Source organism: Geospiza fortis, unplaced genomic scaffold, assembly GCF_000277835.1.
Source record: "Geospiza fortis unplaced genomic scaffold, GeoFor_1.0 scaffold85, whole genome shotgun sequence".
NCBI lineage: Eukaryota > Metazoa > Chordata > Aves > Passeriformes > Thraupidae > Geospiza > Geospiza fortis.
In genome coordinates this window covers 4433266-4439265 of record NW_005054358.1, presented here as the reverse complement: position 1 = coordinate 4439265, position 6000 = coordinate 4433266, and positions in this window count along the sequence as shown.

Genomic DNA, 6000 nt, shown 5'->3' with positions numbered 1-6000 from the left:
AGCCGAGCCACGGCAGCGTGACTAATCCGTGTCAGGAGCATCCCAAAGGCCAGGGCCAAGGTTGTGCTCCCACAGCTCGGCTGGGGGAAAGAGGGTGCTGAGCATGGGCTGGAGGGGCTGCACTGTCCCCTCACCAGGGATGCTCCACACTGCTGAGCTCTGCAAGCTGCCTCCAGGCCCTCAAAGGGCTGGGGAAAGGGAGATCTGGAGCATGCAGTTTGGGGGGTAACCAGCAAGGAGATGAGCAAGCTCATGCATATGGAAGGATGACCTTACCAGCTCCACTCAGCGTTCTGCACATCAGATGTGATTTGCAATCAGCCATGGCCGTGCTTGTCTCCATTTCCCCCTCAAGTCCTGTTCTTGCAGCACTGTTTACATATGGTTTTACCCAGGTTTTTTGATTTATCTGTCCTACTTCTCTGCCCCTAACCCATTACCTCAGCAAATTAGCATTACTCATTAAAGTGCTTTCAACCAGACATTTCTGGCTTTGTTTGTGCTAGGATTGGGTTTTCCATGCAGGGGAAGTTCTATTTTTTAGTGTTATTTTTCTGTGACAAAGTAGGTGGCAGAGTCCTGACAGCAAATCTGCAGCCATAGCAAGTCCTGTTTAGCACAGTCCAGCCTGTACATAGCTCATTTTTTATGTACATGGCATCAGATGGGCTACCCATGTGATCCTCTTCTGCTGTGTGCCTGGAAATGCTCCAAAGAGCTGATGAACCAATTGGAATTGCAGACAAGAGTTTAGTTATAGTCCCTGGGGGGAAATAAGGCCTGTGTGGAAGGAAGTAGGACAGGGGAGATGAAAATAGTCTATCAGGAGAGCAAGCCAAAAACCTGCCAAGCTCCTCCACCACGCAAACACACGGCAGCCTTCTCCCGTACTCCAAACCCTGAGCTCCTGCATCCCACAGCCATCAGCTGAGCTGTCAGTACACTCAGCACTTCCAGGACATCCATTTCAGGACCCAGAGCTGCAAATCATGACAGCCAGATTTGGGGGTGTGCAGCAGAACGGGGGAGGACAGCAACCAGGTTCATGTCAGCAAGGATAGACCGAGCACCTCCTCCTCCTCTGAGCTGGGCAGGGCTCTGGGATCCCACAGGGAAATCTGCTGGGAAAGGGCACCAAGAGAGGAGTCCTTCAGCTCTTCTCACAGCAGTTTTCTGTAGATGGACATTGCTGGGCATAATCAGCCCAGCCTGGAGTAGAGGAACCATAAATTGCAGTCCAGGGCTGGCCTGAATCTAGTTAATGCTTTAAGGCTATAGCAGCTCAAACCTCACCTCCTTCAGGGCCCTGGCTCCCAGATCTGTGCTCAGGGATCACCCTCTGTTCTACCTTCTTGTCAGAGATCTGTTCTGTCATGTTCTGTTTGCTCACTTCCTCCTCCCAGCCAGCATCTCAGTTGGATCTGACGCGCTCCATCTGCAAATATCCCGATCCAGCCTCCCCAGAGCGGCCGCATAAACATTCACAGCTCCAGCCAGGGAAAAGGCAAAATCCCTCCTGCAGTTGGATTCCACAGGAGCCTTTCACCAGCCTCTCGTGCCCCAAACTCTGGCCAGATGGCCTCACCACGTGGTGTCCCACCACATTTTGTCCGTAGCAAAGGCGCCAATTATCTCTTCCTTCCCTGCTTTGGAATCATCACTCCCTCCACAACACAAACTCTCTTTCGGTTGTCCTGCTTTCCACATTCCAGGTTGGCAATTAGAATCTGCAACCTCTGAGCTTCTCTGCAAACTGATGAGCTGCTAAAAATACAGCCCCTGCAGGCACCCATTCAACTTCTATTTCTGTATTTTTTATTATTTATTTTTTTACTTTTTTTTTAACCAATTTGAGATGAACAAAGCACTTCAACAAAGGGAAGGAGAAAATGCTGTGATTGTGAAGATGGATTGCTGCCACTTACTTTGTTCATTTTAATTACACAAAGTCATCACTTAGTGGGAAGCCTCGGGATAGGAAAAGGGAGCACAAAGAAGTTACCATATTCATATTTCACTGTGCTTCATTTTAAAGCCTCCCCGACATTCTGGAAACAATACCTGAACTAGCACTCCCACACTTTTAAATCTTTCCATACGTTACTCACCTCCTGTGCCTTCAACCTGGAAAGCCCAACATCCTCCTGGTAAAAATCAGAGTGGACCTGCAGGAACAAACCACCTCACCCCTCCATAGGAGGCTAGAGAGTTTGTTTAAAAACTTCTCTTAACCAATCCTCTCGTGCCACATTTTAAACTGGCTCCAGCTTAGACATGAGGTTGGAAATCAAGATCCTCCAGGACAATTAAGAGGTTAAAGGCAGAAAAGTTTCAGCTGGTGCCCAGGTAGGGGTAAAACCCAGGACTGCCTGCTTTTGCCTTTGCTATTAATTCAGTTTGCCACCTGGGGGCAAATAATATTCCTGTTACTGACTCCCTTAATTCCTCTGAGGTTAATGCTGTGTTACTCAGCCTGGCAGCCCTGCTGGCCAATGCCAGGTGTGTTGCAGGCACTGCTGAGCCCAAAGCTGGAGTGCCCAGGAGGTTTTGCTCTTGGCCAGCGCAGGCAGGAGTGGAGTGTTCCCCTCCCAGCCACTGCAGGGACCCATTTCACTCTGAGCCTGCGGTTTTGCAGTCCCTGCCCTCCCTGTCCTGCAGTGACAGCTGAGAAATGACACTGTGCCATTTTCTGAGCAGAGAGCCAGGCGAACCACTGTCCTGCTGGACACAGAGGACAGACCCTCCCCTGGTGGCACTTCAGCCACTCCTTGGGCCTCTTCTGTTTGTCTGAAGCACTCAGGCTCAGCTCAGAGGATGAGGATGGTCCTTTCCCCATCAGAGCATTTATGCAGAGAGCAGTTTCTGCTTCTAGGATGGTTTCTGATGCCAGAATTCCCAAATCCATCACCTCTCCTTTACCCTGATATGGCTGCAGCAAGCTGTCTGGTTTTGGGGGAGTGGAGAGGATTCTGCTCCTGCTCCTTTTAACCATCAAAGGCCATCATTCCTCAAATAAATTCTCTCACTTGTGTTACCCACATCTGCCCAAAATGTTTGCAACTTCACCATCTTTTCCCAAGCTTTCAGCTCCATTTTTACCTTCCTAAAAGTTTGGGCTTTCCCCAAAGGCCTGATTTGACTGTAACCTTGCAGATCCTGTTAATTTTCAATAAGGGCTGGTTTTTTCCTGTTAATTTTCACTAAGGGTATTTGTAAACACTGGTTATTGCTGCAAGTTTGCAGCTTTAGCATTGTGTGATTCTGGTTCTCACTTCAGGATTTCTCTGCCCATTTTATGGGCTGTGTTTAGTAGTCTCTCCTCACACACCAATTGCCACCTTGTTCTATGTTTGACATGCATTTCTCCCTGTGTGGTTTTATCTCCAGTAAGCTTTTCTTGTTTCACTCAAGGGTTTGCAGGCATTAACTGGGTGTCCTTCCCCTTCCAGGGCCTGGGGGTTGCATTTCCATTTGCTCCACTGCCTCTGGCATCACTGTGAGCTTTCCCACAGCCACTAACTGGTCCTTACATTGTTTTTCCACATTCCTCTTTAATATTTTAGAACATTTTCCTCACAAGTTTGTTCCCACACTCCCTTATTAACCCCTTTTTTTGGATTGTGTTCAATAGATAAGACTCACTTCTGTTGTTGCTATTTGCCTTAAAATATTTATGGAATTTCTTACAAGTTTGTTTTTCCTTTCCTCTTCAATTTTGCCTTGACCTTCATAAGTAAATTTTAAAAAATAATTCCACTCATTTTTCCTTCTTTTTTTTTTTTTTTTCATGCACAGGTAGAATTAGATTTGGACAAGAGTCAGAATTTCTATTTCTAACAGAGCTCTTGTAATTTTGTTTCAAAGAACATCTGATTCCTGAAGATATGCCAAAGTTTTGAAACTCCTTACAAAACAACTTCCCTAGAGCAAGTTTTTAAACAACCCAAGTGGTTTGGTTGGAAAACATTGAAAGTCAATTGACCTTGGAGGCAAACTGAAACATAAAAATTGTCACCATCATGAAAGTTGATCCACTTGGCTGTTAAAAATAATACCAAGAATGATAGAGCTCTAAATTTTAAAATAATTTTAGGAATGAAGGCTGTGGAGAAGAGGTAAATGTGACAGGATCCAGCAGAATAGCTCTGCAGGAAGATGAGAAACACTCAGTGAGGGCAAACAGGATTGTAAGTAAGTAATATTTGCTGTTTCAACAGCAATAATTTTCAAAAGTTGAGAAAAATTACAAGCAAAGTTGATTAGAAAAACAATTGTAGGCAGAGAAAATGCTGATTGCAAATTGGTGATTCTGCAAGAAAAGTTTATTAGAAAGTCAAAACCTAAACACTACAATTTCAGGTGTCCCTGCTTTTCACCTGGATGACTCCTCTGAACCTGTCCTGGTCTAAAATGATCAGTTACTAGAGAGGAGTGGGAAGAAAAATAAGTTGGACTCAATGATCTCAAAGGTCGTTTCCAACCTGGTTTTTGTAGTTAATTCTGTGAAATGTGTTTGTAGCCAGGGAGCAGGCCAGCCCCATGAGAACAAGGTTGTCTCCTTCTGACTTGCTGAAAATTCTCCCTGACTGACACAGACCAGCTGATCCTGGGGATCTTTACCCCAAAACAACCTCCAGACATGGCAATTGTTCCCATCTCACACAGCAGATGTGGGGAAAGCTCTCTTTGTGCCAAGCAACCCCAGAATGAGTGAAAGGAGGAGTTAAGGGTCATCCATTCATCCATTCATTCATTCCCTCTGTGTGATGGAGCTTAGACAAGGGTCTATATCCCAGATCTGCTGAGGGGAGGCTGAGCCAGCTTGGGCAGCTGTGTGCCTCAGTTTCCCTACCTGCACTAAAGAGAATACCACTGACCTCCAATGGAAAATGCTCTTTCCCAGGACTTTCCTGCAGTACTTCTAAGATTATGCACATGCTTGGGTTTTCCCTCCTATTCCTTAGAGCTGGCAGCAGCATTTTGTGTTGTTTCTCATCACTCAGAGCTATTATTAACACTCTTCTGGAGACATGAAATGTGTCTACACACACCTCTGGTAATTAGACTAAAAATCCTACTAGTGCTGATGCAGCTCCTGCAGAATATATTAGGAGCAAAGCCAGCGCCAAAAAGTTTTTTGGAACTCGATAATCACACCTGAGATCAGAATTAGAAGATTTTTTTTGCTGCACAGAAGGTGAGCAGGGAAAGGTGGGAGTGAGGAGCACTGTGTGAGGATCAGCCTGGTTCCCAGGGTGGCTGTGGCACTCACAGATGCCCAATGTCCAGCCCAGCCAGCCTGGCTCTGGCACAGCTGAGCTGCTCTGCAGGACCACGGGCACATCCTCGCTGTGAGCAGCCTGCTGTCACACCTACAGCTGCCTCTGCTGGGAAATAAAGCCTGAAAAGAGCCACATCCCCCTCCACAGCTCCCAAACCTGTGTGTGAGCCATCCTGGCAGGTTAACTTTGCCTTCCCACCTCTGAAATTCGGGGGCAGATGGTCAAACCTTGGACATTTGAGACTCAGAGCTGGCTCTGCACTATATGTTGTGGCACATCCCTCTTGCCTCTCCCCAGGTGTCTCAGACATGGCTGTTCTAAAGCTGTTGGACCTCTGGGCTCAGGGTGGCATTCAGACAGTGCTGGAAGGGACAGCCCATGTCCCTTGCTCACATCTTTGTCCTGCACCCTACCCCCGTGCAGGGCTGGGGGTTAGAGGAGAGGAACAGGTGTGTAGGGAGAAATATCTGGGGAGGAAAGGATGGAAGGTGGCTGTGGTGATCCCCCTTTTGCTGTGGCCACCCATCAGAGCATCGTGGGGTGTTGGAAACCAGGAAATTCCTCTGGCTGCCCTGGAGGGCTCGAGCCCCTGCCCAGGGAGCTCAGAGACCTCGGCACAGAGCCCAAACCCCTGTGCCTTTGGTCTTGACCCATGGAAAAACAATTACCAACCTTTATATGAAGAATTACAAGTCAAAAGAGTTTAAATAGAATCATA